Source organism: Lycorma delicatula, chromosome 1, assembly GCF_047948215.1.
Source record: "Lycorma delicatula isolate Av1 chromosome 1, ASM4794821v1, whole genome shotgun sequence".
NCBI classification, from domain to species: domain Eukaryota; kingdom Metazoa; phylum Arthropoda; class Insecta; order Hemiptera; family Fulgoridae; genus Lycorma; species Lycorma delicatula.
In genome coordinates, this window is record NC_134455.1 from 152,615,993 (window position 1) to 152,641,079 (window position 25,087).

General features: G+C 32.2%; 1 protein-coding gene across 5 annotated transcripts in view; it reads right to left on the reverse strand.

The window, feature by feature from the left end:
* The window catches only part of cora (erythrocyte membrane protein band 4.1 like coracle), a 208,161-nt gene that overhangs the window by 131,730 nt on the left and 51,344 nt on the right, over positions 1-25,087 (reverse strand). The window contains exon 1 of one of the 5 annotated variants that reach the window (XM_075365230.1): positions 4,661-4,804. The exons of the other annotated variants lie outside the window; for them this stretch is intronic. The gene's annotated coding sequence lies outside the window, so the exon portion shown is untranslated. Of the gene's footprint in view, positions 1-4,660; positions 4,805-25,087 lie in introns of those variants that run through there. 5 annotated transcript variants of the gene reach the window in all.

Consider the following 25,087-nt stretch of genomic DNA (forward strand, 5'->3'; position numbering starts at 1 on the left):
ACTACACTCATACATATCATCCTCATTCATCCTCTGAAGAATTATCTAAACGGTAGTTACCGGAGGCTAACCAGGAAAAAGAAAGGGTTATAGGGATCGATGGAGACAACATTTGGAGAAAATGTCAAGTGAGCGAATACGCTAGCGCGTTCAACATTATATTCTGCAGTGTAAGAGACGTGGGACGCCCTTGTAGGAGATTGTATTGACTTAAATTCTTAAAATCACGGATAGTTTACGAGTTCGGAAAAAGTGTATGTCTAATCCTTGAATGTAAGAAGAGGAAGATTTTTTTCTTCCTTTTTCAAACATCCAACTACTTCAAAAGCAGAAACACATTCATTCATATGTACAGGGCAAAAAAAAAGGTTTAAATGTGTACAGAGCAAAAAAAAAAGAAGTTTAAATGCGGACCTGTAATAACTCAAAATAAATGAGATTAAAAAACCAGAAAAAGTGAACAGTAGTTGTTCGTTCAGATATTCATAGATCTTCAATCCTGAGATTAAAGAAATTTCATACAATAATATTTTATGCAATTATCACCATTTATTCTCTATATCATTATTTTTGTACGTATATAAATGGTAAAATTTTAAATATTGAAATGAAAATTTCCAGACTCGAGTGTGTTAGCCAAATTTTTCAACTACCTTTCCTTAAAATTTTATAAAATGGAATGAAAGCATTTTACAGAATATGTAACTGATTACAATATTCATAACTTTTTTGCATCGTTTGCGCTTTAGAAAAAGAAAGTTATAAAATACTTCACTCCTTATAGTTATTAAACCTTCTTTATATTTCCGGGTTCGAATCCCAGTCACGTATGGCATTTGGAATTTTTCACAAGTTACAAAAATTCATGTCATCCGTCACAGTAACGAATAAGCAAAATAAATACCATTCAATGAAAGTAGAGAATAGTCCAAAATGGTAGTATTAAAAGCAACACAGTAACAGTATGGTAATATAAAAGCATTATATTTGCAACAACCAAAAAACTTACTTTGTAAAACGTTGTTTTGGTTACTGCTTTTTATATGTTCATTTAGCCGTTTCAGATTTTTATAACATGTAACATAAAATTGTTCCTTTAGAAAAAACAAGTTTATAAAAGACAACTACCACTACCTGCAAATAAAACTTTTAAAAGACAAAATTTCATTTTGGTTTTCGATGTCATAAATTAATCTTTAAAAGTATGATTTGGTCAATAACTCTAGCTTTGTAAGATAAGCAGATTAAAAAAAAAATAGTTTCTCTGTTATAATTAATCTAATAGGAATACAAAAACATCTGAAATTATTAAGAATAATTTTTCTTTTTAATTGCCAGAAGATCAATAAGGGCTTCTACGGATGTCAAAGTAAAATGAGCTAACAAGGCCAAGCTAATGAGTCACCTACAACATTATATAAATTGAAATCTTATTAAAAAAAAAAAAAGCTGAGAACAAAGTTGTAATACTTTCCTGGCATTGATTATTTATTTTTATGTAGTGGAAAAGTAATACATGAAAAACGTTACCTAAGATTTCTTTTTAGTGGTGGAAGTAATTATGATGAATTTTTATTATAAAATTATCATTATATGTTTAAATAAATCAAAAAACGTTTTCAAAAAATAGGTACTTTTAATTTTTTTATATTCCCCCATCTCCAAAACTACATTCCAAGAAACGTTTTTAACTTTTCTACGTATACTTTGTTAAATGGAAGAAACTAGAAAAAAATCCACTGAAAACTGTACAACCAATAAAAATTTACCAAGAAAGATTTTTTCTTTTTTTAATTTTTAAAAAAATCCGTTAAAAAGTATGCAAAAAATAGATGGTCTTTTCGAGTTTTGAGGAAGGGAGAATCTTGGGGAAAACGTTTTACTGTATAGTGGGTTTTTTTGCAAAATTTTGAAAAACTGACCCCAACAGTATCTACTCCGTCCCCTGGAGTCAAAAATTGCCTAACAAATTGCCCAGTATAGACGAGTGCCTGTACAAAATGTTATAAACACGGTTTATTCAGTCAAAAGATATTAAGCTTCAAACACCGCTTAATTATGAAAAATACATAAAAACATTATCTCCCACTTTTTTCTTTTTGTGGAGGAAACGTCGAGAAATAAAAAAAAACCATACCCCCATTTTTTTTACTGATTACCATACTTTCCTTCTTGCAGCATAGCTCTAGATTTATAATGCCAGCAAAGTAAAATATTATCGGAAACAGCTTCGTTTTAAAAGCACCTTTCTTTATGGATTACGCAAAAATATGAATCTTTATTCCTAAACTAGTACGTCATACATTACATTTTCCCGAAAAGGCAACCATAAGTTCAACCCTGAGAGAAAATTTACCCCTCGGTATATTAAAATTTAGAGTTCAAATATTTATTAATGCACTGAACTGAATACCCGCCTCCCATTTTAAATGTGATACTTTGTTTCTTAACCGCTAATTATTAAAATGGAATTGTTAATCTATTTTAATGGAGATTTCTTGCACTAATGAAAATCCTAATAAATTTAACTCTTAAATTTTTTATAATTAATTATTCAATGAAAACACTTTTTCTATGAAAGCGCTTTCCAAAAATAGAAATTTGTTTACGATGGGGTTTTCAAATATCCAATCGCTAATATATTTGAACTATTTTGGCCGGTTAATTTCATATTATTTTTTTTTACCTCGCGACTTTGCACGCTTTTTTGGCGAATAGAATACGAATCTAACCTACAATCAAACAACAAATTAAAACAACCGATACTTACCTCCAATCATGCTCTTACATATTTTACTATGACTTTTACCATTAAATTTACGAAAACGTGAAATGTCGATCGAACGTAATCGATACAATAGTTAATAGTTGTCCGTGGTCCATTATGATAATACAAAAATTGTTATGCGATTTACTGCAGTTGTAACGAAACCCGTGTTTACAGGTTACCGAATTTAAAAACATTTTAATAGTCTTTTTTTTTAATTTTAATAATAATAAAAAAATTATTTTCCATATAGACGGTTAATCTTCCAGTAAAAAGTTAATTTATATCACAGCAATTAAATCAATGTAAGTATAATCTATACCCCAGACATCATAAGTGTAATTCGAGATTTTAATTAAGATTTTTTAAAAAACCCGATGAACTTAAGAACCTCGAACTTAATTTTCCTCTTCGCTAAAGTTTAAAAATATTATTATCCTTAGAGACTTATTTCTCTAACCAAAATAAAAAGTAAATAAATTTTCTGATGGATTTGTACAAGTAAAAGTTACAAACTAATCCTGCGCTACGCTTAAATACTCGTCTTAAGTGTCATGCAACGTAGTTAAAACAACTTAAACGGTAATATTTTTTGATATTTGAAAAAAAGTTCTTTTAAAAACGTACACATTATCCCGTAATGAGATTACGTTAAATAAAATATAATTCCAATCTCATTAAGGGGAAAATAAGAATAAAAAAGTATTTATTCGAGGTAGAATCAGTAAAACTTCCATTTATATAACTTTTATATTTTTAAAAATGGGGATTTAACACCTCCTAATGGTTTGATAAGATTTGTAAAATTTTCCAAAATAATAAACCTTTCTTACAGAGAAATAATACAAAAGTTCGTAGTCGGTTGGTCAGGAAAGTAAAGAGTTGTTTGATTAATTTACAGAACTACTGTTTATATAGGTGGGAATTGTAATTATCTCCTAACTCGCTGAAAAGAATAAAGGATTGTTCCGACTATAATAAAAACTCATTTAAAGAAAAATAATTAAAAAAATTCAAGCGGGTAGATTGAAAAAAAAAATTACAGAACTCAAATCTTTAGGATTGGTAAATTTACTACGCAGGGTTGAAAACTGATCTCGGCTTAATAAGTTCTCAATCGGTGAAAAATTATTAAAAATAACATTTTAAAATGTACTAGTAGAAAATGAATAGTTTAATTCGTTAAATTTTAAAACTGAAAAATTAAAAGTAACCACTACCTTAACCACAACTAAACTTTGCACAGAACCTTAACCACAACTAAACTTTGCACAGATTTAAATTACTTCAAATTTCAACGTCTTACTTGAATGAATTTTTTTTTCAATTTTTATTTCCAGCTGCTAATATAATTATATTTTTAAAGTCGGTTTTCATTAATCTTTATAAGATTGCTTTAATTTCACTTAAAACCTGGATGGACCGACAAAAACACTGTTCATAAGAAAAAAAAAAGCTGCTCGCAAGAAACTTAAATAAGAATAAGGAACGCCGAAAAACGACGTAAACTGCTGTCGAACTAGGGCTACAACTCTCTAAAATCCACAAACATGTACTTTTGTTTTTTAACCGACTGTCATTAATTTTCATTTTAAAATACAGAACAAAATTTAGATAATCGAATGACAACATACAATAATCCACCACTACCTTTCTGTACAGAGTTATGACAAGTACATATCGCATTGTTTCACGACTGAAAGGCATGTATTAATTCTTCCTTTTCGCTGTCACAGTATTCCTAACGACGCGACGCATACAAACCATCCTATGTACAAGTACGGCAATACCCCAAAGAGTGTATTCTCTGAGAGTAATGATGTTTAATATACAACCTTGTGATAAACGTGGTGCAAGACTAAAACTCACCAGAATTTCATTAAATGGGCTCACCTTTTCTGAGAACGTAAAACCTATACTCGAAAACCGCATAAAATTCGACGGGTTCTTTTAAAATTCCAAAAGTTTTACTACTGAAAACACTAATCATGTTATTACCGATAATTAAAACAAAATCATTTACACACTGAAAAGGTAACAGCAGAGAAACAGTTACTTCTTTAAAAATAAAACACAACCGTAATTATTTTAATTTAAGACCAGTGAAACATAAATAAAAAAGCAGCAATAAAATTTCTACGAACTCGTAAGAAAATAAAATAAATGACGTAAGAATTTAAAATTGCAACGAATATAATGGTAGAAGAAAGAAAAGAATTCAATAATACATGATTACTGGTTATCACGAAAAGTCAAGTCAGTCGGTGAGCAATCGCGCGCGCACTCATGTTTTACACAAACGCCCAGAATACAACACTGACGTCACCCCACGTAATGACATCATTCTTGCAATGCAAATACCAGTACACAGCGAACCTGATGCTGTTGTACTCCTCCCTGTAATTCTATTACCAATAATACAACGTATTAGTACGTTATCAACGTTCACAAACTGTTAATTATTAATGGATAATGTAAATATCATCACGTCTACCGACATCATGGATGCTTCATCCTCTTAACAGAATTATGTAGAAAAACTAATAACTTACGGTAAACTTAATATTAACAAAAGAAAATTCAGCAGAAAATACTAAACAATAATGGGAGCAGGCATTCTATTATTTTACTGTTTAAGCAGTAAAACGTGCAAACATTTTCAAAATCTTCTACATACACTATGAAAATAATTTTAGTACACATATAATGAGTACAATTTTAAGAATCTGATTTCACAAAATTAACATTAACTTCAGTCTTTTAAGTCAAGATCCATATATTCCGAACACCGTTTCAATTACAAATCATCACATAGTCGCACAGTTTATAACAAAAAAATCTTTTGGGCATTTAAAAAATGTTTTAACTTATATTCTCAATCTAACATTGTACCATACACCACAATTATATCATCTAATGAAGTTTTTAGAATTGCCTGACATCTGACCGATTGATTTTTTTTTAAAGATAATTTAGAGTAAAACACGTTTGGTAAAATTTCCTTTAAAAAAACTTCAGAGAAAAGGGCTTTATAAATTATAATGGAATGTACGATTGGATACCTAATAGGAAAAACTGGCGATAAATAAAAATTAAGATTATCTGGTAAAAAATATTAAATAAGGATCTTAAAGTAAAATTTGTAATTAGAGAAAGTGAACATATTTATACTTTATTACATATTAAATTTATTATACCCCATCCTGATATTATTTATTAATATCTGGAACTTTGGTTTATTGGTAAGCAATTAATCCTTGTATACCTACTGATACAAAATCTCCGGGTATTAGTAACAAGGATTCGATTCCCTCAATTAAGAGGTACAGCAAGAAAAATAATTCAGTTGCTTTTAAAAATCAATTAATTTTTTTAATTTTGATATCCTTGAAATATTACGCTAAACTTTCTCTCCAGTGAGTAAATCATTATTTATTTTCACCGAAGAGGAACGACCTCCAACTTTAATTTCAAAGCAAGGTTCCACTATTATGCATACTCAATAAGTAATAAACACCAAACAGATCTTCCAAAGGGGTTCGAAATTATTTTTGAAACCGTTTCAAATTTTATTGAATTATGTCAGTTTAATATGTAGGTAGCGCATTAACGTAACAGTGTCTTGCTGAAGTCTAAAATTGAAAAGATAAGGTTTTTATTACAGTCTACTAACATACTTTATTTGTTAATTACATACAATTAGGGACTCGCCTCCGACTTTGATGAAATTTGGAATATACTTTATTTAGAACCTAAGTTACTCATTCCAATTGAAATTATTCGTTTGAAACGCCTTTTACCCGAGTTACGTCCCACGTTAAGTTACACAGAACAGTCACCAAAATTCTGTAATTCAGCACTGCACAGGCATAAATTACAACCAATTTATATATATTATTTATGCAGTAAATAACTTGGTTTAAGTGAAATTAAACTGAGTATATGTTAGGTAACTAATAGCTCCCCGTTGTGAACTGCGTACGATATCAACATAACCTAACGCTCGCTTCGCTCGCTAACCTCGTCTAATTAACTTTATATATTGGCCGATTTTTAGGCTCAGTAAAATAACTATATATAATAACCAATTATTTAATCCGAAAATAATGTATGTGTATTATACTTGTACAACAGTTCTGAATCACAAAATCCTGGTAACAGTACTTTGTAGCTTACGAGGAACGTAATTCGGGTGAAAGGCGTTTCCGAATAATAATTTCAACGGTAACAAATAACAGGTCCTAAATAAGGTATATTCCAAATATCATCAAAATCGGAAGCGACTCCCTTATTATATATAATTACCCTTTATTTAACTGCTGTCCCTTGAAATCTTACTTGAATGCCGCTTACAAGTAAACAGAAAAAAGATTTCCTTCAGATGGGGGCCGAATCGTCAATTAAAAAGATTCTAGAAGATGTTTCAATCAAAAAACTAAAATTTTATAACGCTTAGTTTGTTTCGTGTTAGTTTGTTTTACGCATAAAGTACACACTGCAGGATTAAATGGCAAAATAAAAATATTTTTCATCAATTGGAAACGGTTCCTAGATTAATAATTTATCTTAAAAAAAGACTAAGATTATTCATGGTAAAATAAGTTAATTCTGTTCCCCCTCCCGGGTTATATTACAGAATATACTGCGAGGTTAAGTATATTAATAGGAGGTAAAAAGATTTGGTAACTTGCTTTTTTCTTAACATTTAAAGATCCCTTGATGATCTAGAATGGAAAAGGAAAAGATAGGGAACAATTTTGTATGATGTATGGATGTAGTGTATGTTAATATCTTTTTTTCTTAATATTGCTCTAACGGAAGAACGTATGATCATGAAATCGGGTATATTGACTGGCGTAGCAGAAAATAATGGTTATCATTCATTTTTTATGAAAATCGATAAAGAAATCACTAGGTCAAATATCCTTTTTTAACCTTTAAGTAAGTTAAATATAACAAGAAACCACGTTAATCTGTTATTTATATCAGTTCAGTCCTTCTTGATGACCCACCGGCTTGGTCTAGCGGTGAACGCGTCTACCCAAATCAGCCGATTTGGAAGTCGAGAGTTCTAGCGTTCAAGTCCTAGTAAAATTAGTTATTTTTACACGGATTTGAATACTAGATCGTGGATACCGGTGCTTTTTGGTGGTTGTGTTTCAAATAAACCACACATCTCAGGAATGGTCGAACTGAGACTGTAACAAGACTGCACTTCATTTACACTCATACATATATATCATCCTCTGAAGTATTATCTGAAAGGTAATTACCGGAGGAGGCTAAACAGGAAAAAAGGAAGTCCTTCTTGAATGACGCTCTAACAAAGAGAAAAAAAATCAAGATAACATACTAATTCGATCAGTTCTGAATGAAATGTTATCGGATACGTATATATCATGAAGCACGTATAAACGAGCAATTTATATACAACTTTTAAAATATTATTACATAATAAAATAAAATAGGTTTCTTTTAAAGCCCATTTTGATTTGAAAATAATAAATTAATACTCACAGCGGCACCCCGTCAAAATAACCCAAGATTATATGTACAAACACAGATAAGCACTGGTGGGGGTCGAAAGGTACCAGAAATTTAAAAAAAAGAAAAACAAATCACCCGATACTAATTTCTAAGGAAAATAGATTACGAGAAACCCTCGTAAAAAAGGAAGTTTAAATTTAAGCCAAACATAACCTTCGCTCGCTAACCTCATCTAAATATACAAATTTTTTCGGGGCTATTTTAGAATAAGCTATTTTGTAGGGGGCTATTTTAGAATAAGCTATTTTGTAGGGGGCTATTTTAGAATAAACTATTTTGTAGGCGGCTATTTTGACGGGTCACGACTCACAGCCACCGACTCCCATGTGTCATTTTTACATAAACTCATACAACATTATGTCATTTTGACTCCAAAATTAACTAACTTTTTAATAGACTTCAAAAAATAAAGAAATTCTTAAATTCGACCAGCGAATCAAAGGGTAAGATATTCAAATCTTACTACTCACCAAATGGACAGATTTCGATAATATTTTTAAATAAAAGAGGAATTTCTTTTGATGATCTCGTAGTACGTTTTTCCAAATACTTTAAATGGATCATTACTGTTTAAACAAAAAGTTAAGTTGCCTACAGATAATTTGAAAACATCCTTTCACTATATTTGTATTTTTGTCTTCGTAAGATCACTGCTTATTTTTTGTTGATACAAGCCTAGTAACAAATTGGGTAATGCCATTTCTAATATATAAAGCACACTCCAAGCGACAATTTCATTAAATTAGTTGGAAAATACCTATTCAAATAATTTTAGCCCTAATTCATCCTCAGTAGTAGTTAACTTTTGGATCGTATATCTCATATTTAACAAGATGCGGATGATTTGGGACCTGCATCTATTTAAAAAAAAATTTTTTCACCAAAATTGAGATTGTAGGCGTATCCATAATTTTGGGGGTAAAACAAAATAACAAATTTTATCAACTTTTTAAAACGTAAAACCGATTTCAAAACAAAAAACGCACTAAAAAAAGGTTTTGAATTCCTTATTTAAGTAACATCTATTATTAAAAGTTGATTTTCGTATAAGAAAGTTGATACTACAAATCGACGCACTTTTAAAAAGTGCGTCTATTTGCAGTAAGTCGAAATTTAAAGAAATTATTTTAGTGGAGCTTCTAATTTTGAATCGGTTTTTTAAAAAAAATATTCCCACTTTTCGGTGACGATTATTACTAATCTAGACGCCATTTTAAAAAAAAATAGTAATATTTAATCGTTAGACTAACGGAAATTACATGAAAAATAATATTAAAGATAAAAATATTAAGCTCTATATCGATAACAAATTCATTAACAAGATAAAAATATTACGCTCTATATCGATAACAAATTCATTAACAGACTATGAAATACTTCCCTAAAAGTAAATATTTACATTGAAGAAATTGCAATTAATTACAACTAAAACACCCGTCTTTGATGAGTGTTACTAAACATAGTCGCATTACATCCGGCAACAGGTACTATCAAGACAATCAATAAAAAAAAAAACCAACGATATACTGAAATATCATTTATATAACAGCGACGATGAGCACGTAACATAAATAAGGAAGGGAAAAATGCAACAGCAGCAAAATAAATTATTAAACAATAGCCATTTTTAAAAGTAAATAATATTATAAATCGCAAAACTATAGCAATGTAATAAGGTAAACATTATTACAATACACACAAAAAGAAAATCAAAATACTGTAATAATTCAGTCAACATGTTTACTTTTACAAAATAACAAATTTAAATCTTATCCTATACAGTATTTAGCAGATAATCACAATAATAGCAGCGCTAAAACAACCATAAATTACGCCTATTTTCTTCAATTACCTCATACCTAAGTACGTTAAAAGCATTATCGTTAAGTACAAGTAACTGTTAAAAAGTTTTTTCCTATGAAACTATCCTTATGAATCAGTTCGAATCACCTTCAATAAAAGTTATACGCAAGTGACAAATATACCTTCATCGGTTGAAGCATCCAACAACACCGACACATTAATCACTGCACGTAATTACGTGAAAGCTTTCAGAACAAGAACCGATTGTTATATCCGAAAAAATATTCGGTAATAAAATAATAAATATGGTCGCCAATTTAACCTCTATCAACAATTATAAAGGAATGAATAATAAATAATATACGTCTGTATAATCTGTTTCTGGTATTTGTTTTTTTTTTTAAGCAGTAACAAAAATAATTTTAAAAAATCTATGAGGACACCACATGACTTCCTTGTAAGCCTATTAAATTACATACACACTTTTTTTTTGAAAATGAAAAGTATATAAAATTTTATTTCATTAATAACTTCTGATTTTTTCATATTTTTTTCATTGTTACTATTGGAATTATTATTTATCGTAAAACTGTTTTACAATCGGAGGTTAATAATTATTAATAAATCAATAAATTTAAATTAAAAAAAAATTGATTCGAATGTGCCTTCCCTTGTAAGATCCAAATATTTCGTTAATAAAAATTTTCTTTGGCTATTACTCTAGAATCAATGAAAAATAAGTACCGCTTATAATATATCGTTGAAAAAGCTCTCAATGAGGGCTTATTACTTCAGTTAAGAAAAAGTGTTTTAGATTTTGGGCTTTATTGGACACGTTTGATTCAGTTGACTGCAATCAAAAGGGGAGGTGCACAGCTAGAAATTATAACGGTCCTAAATCCAACATTTGAACATACAACGGCTAATCGTTTTTGAGTTACGAGAGATACATACGTACAGACGTCACGTCGAAACTATTCAAAATGAATTCAGGGAAGGTCAACATGGATATTTCAGTTGAAATCTGAAAACCGAAATTTTCAGCGATCACAATACTTCCTTTTAAGAAGAAAAGGAAGTAAAAACCGACTTCTAACAAAAACCGAGAATAAAGCAAGAAATAATCCCTAATATGACCATCGTTCCCCTTCTGCCTTGCGACTCGCTTGAATAAATATTTTTTAGAACGGGAAAATCTTTTTACAGCCTCTTAATTACAGTCTTGGGACTGTAATTAAGAGGCTCCCTCGGGACAATACTTCGAACCTGTAATGGCTCGAGGACCGTCAAACTAGTACAAACATTTTAATCGAATATTCAACGATTTATGTAATCATTAAATTTGGTTCTCTGGTGTTTACTACAAGTTTGGCAAATAATGAATGAAATCACACAAAGCAAAATATTGATATCTAGTGTTAAATAATTTAATTATTTCAAATTTATTGTATAAATACGCAAGCATTTAATAAAATAAATTAAATACTAGCGTATTACAAAATAAAATAATTTTTTTTTATTTCACTGGTCACAAAACGCTTTGAAGCGAACCGGCAGTTGAAAACCCATGATTTAACACGTTCGGAGTTAAAAATTGAAGTAATCAAAATAGAAAGTAGTCATTGAAGAAACAGTTATCAAGAAAATAGTGGCAAAAAGCGGTCTATCGGAATATTTTTATGGCATCTGGTACAGATAAATATGAGCTATATCAAAACTAAGTACACGTTATTGCAATATAATTAATATGTAGTTCTTCAGATGTTTAAATAAATCTCACTGTTTTCAAGTAATTAATTATAATCTAATTTTATCATATAGATATTAGTAAAAAAAAGGTTTTATAAGTCGATTGCCAACAGAAACTCACGCTCACCATTCATTTCTAATTCTATTTTATTTTACAATAAATCGTATTTTATTTGTAAAAATCAACTACGAACAAGTATCCTGATGTTATTTCCTTTATTAAAGTCCGATAAAAATCTAAATACAGATAATGGAATTTTACTTAGATATTAAAGACAGAAACTAAATTTATTACCGGAAAAATTACCCCCACCAATGAATGTCGAACAACCTAGATCGATCTAGAATATCAACATTTTTGTATTCATTAAAACATTCTCCTCTGAAGGAAAACCAAAAGCTATTTATAAAAAAAGGCGGCAAAAAATCGTGAATACTTCAATAAAAGACCTTATTTTCAGATAAAAGATATCGAAATTGTCTTCCGATTATTCCGTTTAAGATTTTGAACACACGATATTATCTTGGAACATAACCGTTTTACGTTGTAAAATTCAATGAATTTAAACACGATTTAGATAACAGCTTGCGTTTTAGGTCGTGTGGGTAATGACCAAACTTTGTAAAAGCCTAACGTACATTTCCGAAATCGGCGGAACCAAATATATATGAAAAATGATATCTTACAAATTATATTACAAGAATCGAATATAAAGCAGGCGGAAAGCACCAGCAGTCATTAAAAAAATACATAATATATTGCCAGTCAACAATCTTGATGAATATTCTGAAATCCATCATTTATCGTAAAATTACGTAATACTAATGAAAATGTTTCAAAATATGTTCTGATCTTGTATAATTATCCCCTTTTTATAGTCAGGATTATGTAAGAATGACCGAACAGAATTTAAGATAGTACATGGGATTATCTCAACTAGAATATTGAAATCTTCGGTTTGTCTCAAGTTATAATCTTTACAGCAAGCACACCTCGCTCTACTTTAAACAAAAATAGGTGTTTTTTTTCTTTTTTCCTCAGAATGCATTTTAGCAGATTATTGAAAAAATTAACCAAATAAAATTCGAAACAAATTTCGAAGGAAACAATTTTGTTCAGAAATTCCTTTGAAAACTAAGGAAGGGGTGGGTGGTATTTACTGGGTTTGAACGAGGAAAAGGCAATAAAAAAAATGCAACTGTCATCTTAATGCAGACAACAGAATATACATTCATCCCTACAGCTTACACTAGATCGCTCGACGGCCACGCTCTGCAGCCATGTTTCATACAATTTTCTGTTTCTATCCTTTGTTCGCGCGAAAAATGACTCCATTCGATGTCCTCTTAATCTGGACATAAATTATCAATAATGAAAAGCAACCTAAAATATTTTAATTAGGGAGAGCTCGTAACAACAAAAATGATTTATTAAAAATCAACTCCATTTCTAACTTTAGTTACAAATCTACCTTCACCTCTGAAAATCACACATGAAACCACACCTGAAAAAAAACGCTAATACACGGCAAAAACGTCTTATATAACTGTGGCTAAATAACAGCCACTAAAGTAGTAGGTTATTCAGTGAAAAAAAACACACACAACATTTTTCAACTTGTTTTCAAGTTTCAAGAGATATCTGAACTTTTTGAACAGAAAATTCAGGAAGATAATCTGCAACAATTATAGATGTAGTTCTTAATCCGAATCCGGAAGCAATCAAACTAGATTTAACCGTTTATATGTTACCGATGTAAAGTGATTGAAGTATGTACGTTGTATCATAACCAGAGAGGTTATACAAGACCTGACGTGAAGTATAAGTGACGCCAGAAAATGGCACAGCCGTTCTCAAGAGGGCAATCTTATTTCAAACTTACTAAGGAAAGTAAACACAAATGGTATCCCGTTCCTTTTTCATTCAGACATCAAACATAACTTGTACAATATCATACTACAACTCAGTATTCAACTCTAAAAGCAATAAATTCATTCTGTTCACCACAGAGACGGACTAAATAGTGAACATCATTCCTCGCAGAGTAAGCAAATCTTACTAGTGTTTCTTTACTTACACGTGTCGCAGCTATAAGAAAGATAGGAACACAATGTAAAGCAATTGCAATAAATTAATGTACTCCTTTTGTACATTACAATGAATTGGTAGTAATGTATATTGAAACTATTGCATTATATCCTGTACTCCGCAGAGGATAAATTGCATTGATTTTTTTTTTTTTTTTACTCGTATAAAAAGAAAATTTCAGTCAATGTGGGCGGATATAGCAATAAACAGATAATTAAACTCCAGCAAACTGCAAACAAACATTCTTATTTAGAAACGTAGTAGACTAAAGGAAGTGTATCAAACAAAAGTTGGAAAATCGTAGGATGAACGATCATTACATAAACTGCAGTAGGTGGACATGATGATAGGTTAAGCAATACAACTAACCTATCCTTTTTGGAAAGAGTTTTAACTAAAAGTATAATTTTTTCTGAGACGTTTATTGACCATTAACTGTATGGGTTTTCTTTTTAAATTTAGTATATCATTATATAAACATTAACATTAAAAAATACCCTACGAAATGAATAATAACAGTCGCGAAGCAAATTTGCCGATGAGTTAACCACACACTAAATACTCGATTCATAATAATAGTAAAAATTCGACGTTGAATTTTTTAATTCAATTAATTTTCTCTTAGAATACTAAATTCTATTTTTGAGATTGTCTTCGAAAAATTGAGGGAAAAATAAATGACCCTTCTTTGCTATTTTTAACTTATTCCTGATTAATAAATATAATTTTTTTTTTTAATACCAAACGTAAAACAAAAATCACACAAATTCCAATGAGAGAATTTAAAAATTATCAAACACTACTATTTTACAATGCTACTTAAAAATGTTATTCCTCTAAACTACTTTAAGTTTGTTAAAAAAAAAATTAAAGATCCATGAGAATGGGAAATGAAACAGCTGGTTATCGTCCAGCTTGATGATAAGCGAACAAATTTTAACATTACTTAAAAAAAAAAAACTTTGTTAAGTTGATATTTACAGAAAACAAACACAAAGAAAATAAAATATTGCACAATTATAATATATATGTATATGCTGTTAGCGTTTAATAGGAATATTAAAATAATAAATTTAATTGTAATGAAATAGAAACGAAAACAGGTAAAGATATCGCCGAATTTTCCTTGCATTTACGAAAGGCTTAAAATTTAACTGTATATTATAAGTCGAAAAAACAATTTTTAAAGACCGGGCTAATTTTCTTATAAAAATAATTTTTTTTTAAATTCTAGATTTATTTGTTACATGACGGATAAAGTTTATACATACTCGCAAAAGTCAGTCCTGGTCTAATGCGCTAACAATAGAATATTAAAACATCTCAAATCATTGGGTTATTTGAACAAATAATTACATTTTAAAGACATTTAAAAGTGTAACCCTCATTTACGTGATAAATGCTGAAAACTAAACCCACCATGTAATGCATAATTTACACAAAAAGAGGAAAAATGAAGTTGACAATTTCGAATAGTCATAATCATCATTCACTAAAGGCTACGCCTTGTCGATTTAGACACGTCACTCCTCTCATCACCGCTTCTCTCTTCAAGTCATTATATGAACCAAGGCCCATCTCTTAACATTACTGATGATGGTTGCTCTCGATCTACCTCTAGGTTTTTTACCCAAAACCTTAGCCTCAAATATATTCGTCAAGAACTGGTCAAATCGTATTACATGTCCTATAAATTTCGCTCTTCTACTTCGAATAACATTTAGCAAGGACCTCTCACTCACTTCTGCTAACACTTGATCATTTCTTTTCCTATCCACTCCGCTTGTTCTTGTTATTCTGCTCCAAATCCATATTTCCATTACTCCCAGTCTTCTTTCTGCTTTCCCAAACGTCCATGTTCACACCCATAAGTTAGAACATTCCAGACAAACGTTTTAGCGAACTGTTTCCTTATTTGTATACTAGTATGATTATCAGTCAGTATATGCTTTGTATCCTGGAAAGCTCGTTTTGCCAGCGCTATTCTTCTTTTTACTTCTGTGCCACATTTATTATCGCCAGTGACAGTATTTCCCAAATAACAAAAACTCTCAGCCTTCTCTACAACAGTACCGTCTAATTTAATATCAACCTTTGTACCTTCCTTTGTTTTTCTGCAATCATAATCTTTGTCTTCTCCTTATTAATTTTCATAAGGTTTTGTTAGTATTTTAGATAGTGTTTCTAACATATATCCATTCCTCTTGCAGATTCCGCCAGTAACACAATATCATCTGCAAAGCGGATAACAATGTATGGATTTCCATTAATTCTGATTCGTGTTGTTTTTTCTTTCATTTCTACAATAGCTTTTTCAATAAACAAATTAAACAGAAAGGATGACAGTGGGCATCCTTGCCTGACTCCTCTTCTTATTTTGGCCTCTTTCTTTAAGCCGTTGATTTCAATCTCCGTTTTGTGCATTTTATACAGATTCAGAATTAATCTTCTATCCCTCCACTCGAGCTTTATTTTCCACATTATCTGAAACAGCGATTCCCAATCCACCTTGTCAAAGGCTTTTTCTAAGTCTACAAAAGTCAAAAGTGTCTTCCTATTAACCCCAACTCTTCTCTCTAATAACACTCTCAGAGCTAGTATCGCATCTCTTGTTCCCTTTCCAGATATGAAATTTGCCTCAATTTTCCCTTTTATTCGGCTTTTAACAATGTTTAGCATTATCTTTAAAGTGTGGGATAACGAAGAGATTGTTCTGTAATTGGTGCAATCCATTGCATTTCCCTTCTTAAGAATTATAACAGTTTTGCTATTAATAAAATCTAGCGGCAGTATCGTTCCCTCTTCTTAGCAACGTTTCATAAGCCTATACAAACACTCCTTTGTTGACTCTCCTAATTCTTTTAATACTACGAACAGTTAAAAGTAATAAACGTTTTAACAATTCCATTTGTGTTTTTAGGAGTGGAATGCTTAAAAAAATTGCATCAATTTCTATCGAACGATTATATAGGTATAAATCGTTCTTAAAATCTAAAGCACATAATACACATGTATCTATCCATAAAGCATTTTTGGCCACGATTTTAACAATTTTGAACTCATGGAACTTAAAAAACAGAAATTCAGGGAACGTATCATTTTCTATTATTAATATTACACTACATGTGTTACAAATAAATATGCTTCCTTTAATATATTACAACAGCCGCCAAGCTTAAAAAAAAAGTTCAAATATAATAAATATTTAGTACAAAATAAATCAGGATTGTCAACGAATCGTGTCATCATGGCGTACAATAATAACCTTGTCTTATATTCGTATATACATAGTACGAACATTAAAAAAAACCTCGATACCTCATTTTTTGACACGATCATTATACTTTCCCCATTAATACAGCTAGCCATTCTAGCTATATTCGTCGGGAAAGTATAAGTATTTTTAAGTAGTAAGGTACTAGCACGAGCGCTATTGTCTCGGCCTTTCATCCGGAGGTCCCGGGTCGAATCCCGGTTAGGCATGGCATTTTCACACACGCTACAAATCATTCTTCTCATCCTCTGAAGCAATACCTAACGGTGGTCCCAGAGGTTAAGATAAAAAAAGGTACTACGGAAACTGATCATGATGCGCAGTAGTATAAACAACCAAAAATAACCTCGTCTCACTCATACCTGATGTGGTATTCGCTCATTGGATATTCAAACGATCGGACAATCTTTTACACATAGAAGCTGACGATCCGAAAATAATACATTTTATTTATCTGTATACTGTTACGATGCAAATTTAAAAAAAGAAGTCAACTGTGCTCAGTAGTTAAAATTAAATAATAAGGATGAAACCGCCACATTTCATCAGTTGACTACTTAACTTTTTCATTAATTTTTATTTTACTAGTCGCTTGATTTTTTCTTCAAATTTAATATCTGTAATTATTTATGTTATTAACTTAATGTTTTATGCAACAAATTATATTAAAAGACAACGTTTTCTTTTTCAGATAACGATATGTTGGAAGTTCAAATGGATTTTTCTATTGATACTACGGTCAACGCGTGTAGAATTCCTGCCTTGATGGAAAACGTACGTGTTTCTTTAACTTAAAGACTATTTAACAAAGATTAAGCTGTATTAAACTATTCAAATATAATTATGTAACAGTTTATATTGAAAATTATACAGAGTAACTTCACGTCAGCAGATGGATTATGAGTGACAATTATCAGTAATTCAAGGAGGAAACTGGAATACATTAAGGCACTGATTCCTAAACTATGCGCCGCGGCGCCCCGGCGCGCAGCGAAATATTGTAAAAGCTTCAAAATTAATTGAACCAAGAAATTTATGATTATTAATTTAACGTTAAGTAAAAAAAAGTTAAATCACGAGTTTTATTTATTTTTATATCTTACTTACGAGTAGTCATACTTTTACTAATGGTAAGGCGCCATGAAAAAATGTTAATTGTATAAGAGCGCCGCTACTCGGCAAAATTTGGGAACCACTGCGTTAAGGTACGGATACACGATTCCACTGGTCTAATAGCATGTCGAAATTAATGCATTTACAATATACTCCACAATAAAATAGAGAAAAATAATTATGACCTATTTATTAGAAATGAAATCACGGTGTTTTTAACGTACATATTCTACCAAAAGATAGATCTGGCCCTCAAAAATTTTAAATGAGATCTGAATTTAAATAAATTCATCCTCATCCTTTTCTTGTTCAAATCACCGAGTTATATTGTTTGCGTCAACTACATCTACCACTGATTTTACTGCAGAAAAAGAGGTCAGTAAGCGAGCAAAAATTGTTATTTCAACTTAAACTTAACAAATTAAACTGTACCCGACAAGCGGCAATATAAATGCCAACATACATATTATTTTGAGAATATAGTTAATTCACATGAAGTTCGGCTGTTTTCAGTATCAGATCAACCATTTTAAAAAGATATTCCCCGTAAACCTAAAATGTGGCAGCGATTAAAATTTTAAGCTCATAATTTTCCTGAAATTAAAACGTTAATATGAACCTAAGAGTCAAAAGAATTCTTAACAGAAAACCGTCGAGATAGAATAAACAGGGTTCATAATAAAAATTTACACGATTACGTTTTACAACCCTTATACATCAAAATAGAAAAGAAATTTTTTCCAGTTTTGGTTATAGCATAACGTTTCGCGAAAGTTATAAACATTTTTCGTTTTCTTTCATTTTCTTCGAAAAGTGAAAGGGTGCACATACTTTAAAACATAATAATTGGTATAGAAAATAATTTTTTTTTTTTTTATTTTCAATAACAATCAAAAAATGAAAGATGTATTAGTAAAACAAGAAAAATTAATGTCCTCTCGACGGTTTGTTGTTAGCAGCAACACAAGGGAAAAAGTCATCCATTATAAGAGTATAAACATATTTTATACGTATATTCAAGTCGAACACATCGTAAAATTTAATGAGGTAATACCTGCTCCGTTAAAATCATAATTTTTTATTATACATTCTTCAACCGCTCATTTTATTTCTACTTCTCGTATTAAAAAAACAATTATTGCAATACGAATTACAAGCAGTTAAACTTTAATAAAATATGGATATCGTTTGCAATTAAAGAGTAGCTGTTTGTATTTGAATCATTAATCATTATAACAAGAAACGTTACTACAAATCATTTCATACGTCAGTAATTAGTATACTAATATGACTTACGATTTAGTAGAACTCTCTCTTTTTCTGTTTAGCCTCTGGAACCACCGATTCAGAGGATGAATAAGAATGAATGTAAATGAAGTGTGTAGTCTTATACAGTCTTAGGTTGATCACTCCTGAGATGTGTGGTCAATTGAAATCCAACCACCAAAGAACACCGGTATCCACGATCTAGTATTCAAATCCGGGTAAAATTAACCGCCTTTACTAGGATTTGAACCTTAGAACTCTCGCCTTCGAAATCAGCTGATTTGCGATGACGAGTTCACCACTAGACCAAACCGGGGGTTTACAATTTAGTAGACCTAGAGAGAATTTAACGCTACGCGTAAATTTGGTTCGTGCCAGTTTGTTCCCGGTTACTGCGGCTCCCCTAATCAGCGTACTATGATCATAAATAATAAAAGTACGTACAAATTAGCCCCAAGTTCATACCATTTCAATCTTCAGACTTGTTCTGTAATAAGACTTGTAATGTGGATAAGTAATACTTATCCACATTCCGGAATATACTGCAATGCGGATAAAGGCGATGAAATACCACCAACATCTTGATTTAAACACCTAGGTTCAACTTTGAATGCGGCTGCAAAGTTAGACAAAGATGTTTGTCAACAATCATTCAAGTAAAGGAAGAAAACCACAGGAGATTGATTCATTATATATAATCCGACCAAATGCTCGACTACTGCTCGACTAAAAAGGAAGTGCACGGATAAAGAATAAACATAAAATACAATATGAGAATCCGAGAAGGATAGCTGGTAACAGGTCTAAAAAGCTGAGAAACACCGATTAACAGACAGATTAAGGAAAATTTCCGTAAACAAAATGAGGAAATTTTGATTACGCTAGTTTCACCGTGCGTCAAAAAGAAACGATATCTACACAATAAAGAATATCCTCAGAATTCCAATAAATATGAGAAAAGGAACACAGAAAAGTTAAAGAAAAGATTAAAAGTTTACGAATGAGAAACACGGAAACCTGGCGATTTCTTATAAGAAGAACCGACCCTCAAATTATGAAAATGCCAAAGAAAAAGAGCAAGAATATAAAAAAAAAATGTAAAAATCCATTTTCACGAATTCTACAACCCAAAAAAAATCAAATTAAATGCTCATAACTCGCATAGTTTTAATTACATATTACGCAGCAGAACTTCAGATTACAGATAGATAAATGAACTACAAGAACATTTTTCGGGCAGCAGAATTTTTGATCTTAAAAAAAAAGAATCTCACAAATAGGCTTTGAGGGTAAATATTAAGATAAATAATGTACTCTATAACATGATTTAATACATTTTAAACATTTCCTTAGCCGTTTATGCGAAGTCACCAAATCCTTCCCCAATAAAATATTGATTGAAAGAGTTGCATTAGTAACTTTACTAATTATTAGGGAACATTAGTGATATTACCATTCAAGCTGTTCTGCAGTTATATTTCTTCAAACAGTGTTTTCAATCGCTTATATTTTTTATTCGTTATTATAAAATCCATACGTAATTCTAGTCTGTATAAAAATATTTTTGTATTCTTTATTTATTACTAAATAAAATGTTATAAACTGTAAATGGTAAAACGAGTTATTTTTTGCATACTGCGGTACATAAATTTTTTCCCTAAATTTTTCATAATGAAAATTTAACAATAATTAAAATATCAATGAGCCTGGAAGAAAATAAATGCCAAATACCAAATACAAAAATTAACGAGAGCGAGAGAGAGAGAGAGAGAGAGAAAGAGAGAAGGAGGGAGGGAAAGGGTGAGAGAGAGAGTGAGAGAGAAAGAGAGCGAGAGAGGATAATATTTTACAGGAATTATTTTGGCAGTGATCTAAACTAATAAAATTTATTAGCTATCTATTATTAGATTTTATTACAAAAAAAATCTCGTAAACGAAAACAAAAAATAAATAGCTAAATAAAACTGAAAACAAAGTAAAAATGATGCACGAAAAATTACTTATATGATTCTAACAAAATATTTATATAATATAAGAGGTAACTACCGAGAGAATATAACAAAGAAGTGGATAGAATTGGAGGCCATTAAATACAACATACTAATATCCTGCCTGATATGTAGGACCCCATTAAAATGTTTACTTAATCTCACAAATAACTCAAACATAATCGATAACATGTTCAACATTATATATATATGAATTATATAGCCTGAATATATATATAATGTTGAGGGTTCAACAGAGGGTTCGGAAAGTAGCAGTGCACTGGAATAATAAAAATGTAAAGAGGAAACGTTCTTAATTATTACTTTGTATTTTTATTTTGTTTTATAGAAAAAGAATATTAAAATAACTTAAGTAGTTTAAAAAAGGTGTTGAAAATGACCTCCATCAATACAACAATGCACAAATTTCAGTTTGTTTTCAAACACTTAACCGGCTGATGTACGGGAATATCTCGTACGTGTGCCGTTATTGCGATTTTTAATTCGTCAATCATGCGTGGTCTGTTTTGATGCACGGCTTGTTTCGCTGCCCCCCCCCCCCCGCCATAAAAAATAAACTGCGAGAGTCAGATCAGGCGATCGCGCAGACCACATACCCCTTGAAATGATTTTCATTCACCAAAGACAATGCGTAAAGAAAGGTCACTGACCTGTTAGCTGTGCGTTTCCTATGAGAAAAAACGCATTTCCCACTGCAAAAGATCACACAAAATTCTAAGAAGGAACATACATCAATTTGTCTAGTTAAAACTAAATATGGGTCGAATGACAGTCCGTATTGTGCATAAATTTTTCGAACAAAAAGATGATACACAAAAAAGTACAGACGCGTTTTTAGAAGAAGGCATTCCATTAATTTATTTCTACATTAGTCGAGTATTCTCGGAAACGATTGCTTAATTATAACAAATTAAACAAGAGTTTTGCAATTTTTTAAAAAGCTAAAATGTATTTTAAAATTCGATGTACGAGGGTGAATCAAATACGAGGATCGATCCCGAAATAAGGTTCCCAAAGAGCTCCAGCGCACGGGAAGGTGCGAGGCGAAATCCGGCAACACCGCTGTGCGCGGCTGTTCCTTCACTCTCGATTCCGCCCGGCCGCGCTTCGCTGCACCGCTCAGTCTTGGCTCAGCAGCCGTCCGAGATGGAGGTTCGACTTGTTGATCCCACCAAGTGCGAGATTCGTTCCGTAATTCGCTTTTTGAACATCAAAGGGACTCCACCCGTGGATAATCATCGTCAGTTGACAGAGATGTATGGCGACAAGTGTATGTCCGTTCAACACGTCCAAAAGTGGTGCAGGGAGTTTAGTGCCGGTCGGAAGGAAGTCCACGATGAAGAACGGAGTGGAAGATCGTCAGTTTCGGAGGCGGTTATCGAGATGGTCCAACGCGAAGTGCTTCAAAACAGGAGGATCACCGTCCGTGAACTTGTTGCTCGGATTCCTGGAAGTTCTTACGGTACGGTGGAAAGAGCTTTGAATGAAAAATTGGGGTATCACAAGTGTTGTGCTCGATGGGTACCGCGGCTACTGACATCAGAACACAAGGAGAAACGCCTTGACTGTGCTCGCCAGTTCTTCAAAAGTGTCAAGAAGATAAGGATGGATTGTTAAGACTCCATTGTTACGAGAGACGAAACGTGGGTGTTTCATTTCACTCCCGAAACGAAACAAAAATCCAAACAGTGGCGTCACGCAGGATCACCAGTCGCAGTCATGGCCAGTGTTTTTTGGGATCGTAAGGGGAACTGCTGATCGATTTCATGGAACCTGGAACAACAATCAATTCGGACAGTTATTGTGCAACACTAAGAAACCTCAGGCGAGCTGTCAAGAACCGCCGGCGAGGAAGACTGACAGCCGGTGTAACGCTGCTTCACGACAACCCCCGACCTCAAGTCTCTCGTCAAACCCAGGACTTTGGCTGGACTGTCATGCCCCACCCACCTTACAGTCCGGACCTCGCGCCTAGTGATTATCACTTGTTCCTCAAGTTAAAGGAACACTTGAGTGGCCAACGATTCCGGAGCGACGATGAAGTCAAAGAAGAGGTGAAACGCTTCCTCAACGGGTTGGCGGCGGAGTTCTACGACATTGGAATACAGATTTTTTTAATAAATTTATTAATTAATAATATACACAATTCATATCTTCATCATTTCTCTGCATAGTCTCCAGCACGATCTACACACTTTTGCCAACAATTTGGAAGCTTAGATATTCCTTATTCATAAAAAATCTGAGAACGAGTCGTCAACAAATTGCGCACACGCTCCTCGACGTCTTCGTTGTTTTCCAATCGTTCCCCTCGAAGCGATTCTTTCAAAGGCACAAACAAAAAATAGTCACAGGGGGACAGATCTGGACTGTAGGGAGGATAGTCGAGGGTTTCCCAGTGCATTTTTTCCAATCTATCCCTTGCCAAAATCGCAGGCCGCAGTGTGCGGCCTGGCGTTGTCATGGAGAAGGAAGACATCTCTGATGGACGTACCCCGTCTTTTATTGCCTGTAGTAGCTGGCAATAGTAAGCCGCATTCACCGTTCGTCGAGGGTGAAAATCAATGAGTACAACTCCCTTTGAATAAAAAAAAAATCGTTGCAAGAACTTTACCGGCTGACAGACAAATTTTGGTCTTCACTGTGCAGCCCTCATTCTTCCTTCGCCACTCCTTACCCGCCATTTTTGACATTAGGGTGTAATGATGGACCTAGACCCATGTCACATTACACGATGATGCGCCTTAAAAAATCGTCCCCTACTTGCCGAAATCGATTCAAAATTCTCTCACGGGTCTCCAACCTGATCTCTGTTTTTGATTTTCGGTTCAACAACCTTAGAACCCATAGAGTACTAATTTTTCTAAAGGCAAGATCATCCCAACCCTCCGTAGGGGAAGACACCCGCCTTGTGACGATTCCAGTGAACCAGCGATCCCCTTCGATAAGCTCTCGAACGGCACGGATGTTGTCAGCTGTGAGACTTGACCTCAGGTGTCAATCGTGACTTTCGTTTTCTACACTTTCTCGCACGTCCTTAAATTTCCAGTCATACACTCGGTTCTGGAACAGTACAGCGTCCCCAAACTGTACCTTTAAACGAGTTAAACTTTCCGCGAGTTTAACGCCTTCATTAGTTAAAAACTTTATGATTATACGTTGCGCAACAGATGACGAAACCAATTGCTCACTCAAGGCTGTTCTGACGATAGAACAGAGCGGAGGAGCTATCCGAGCGGTTCCCCTCTCTAACGCACCAAACATTAACCCCCCACTCCGCCAACCAATTCGGAATTGCTTGCTGCGTAAAAAGCAAAATTACGGGTTAAATTTGATTCCACCTCGTATTACCGAAAGTTACTAAAAATAAACGAGAAAATAAATCACTTCTTTCGTAATTTATGTTCATAAACGAACAAAAAAAAAACTTAATAAATGCATGTAAGATGAACATACTGATTAAAATGTCA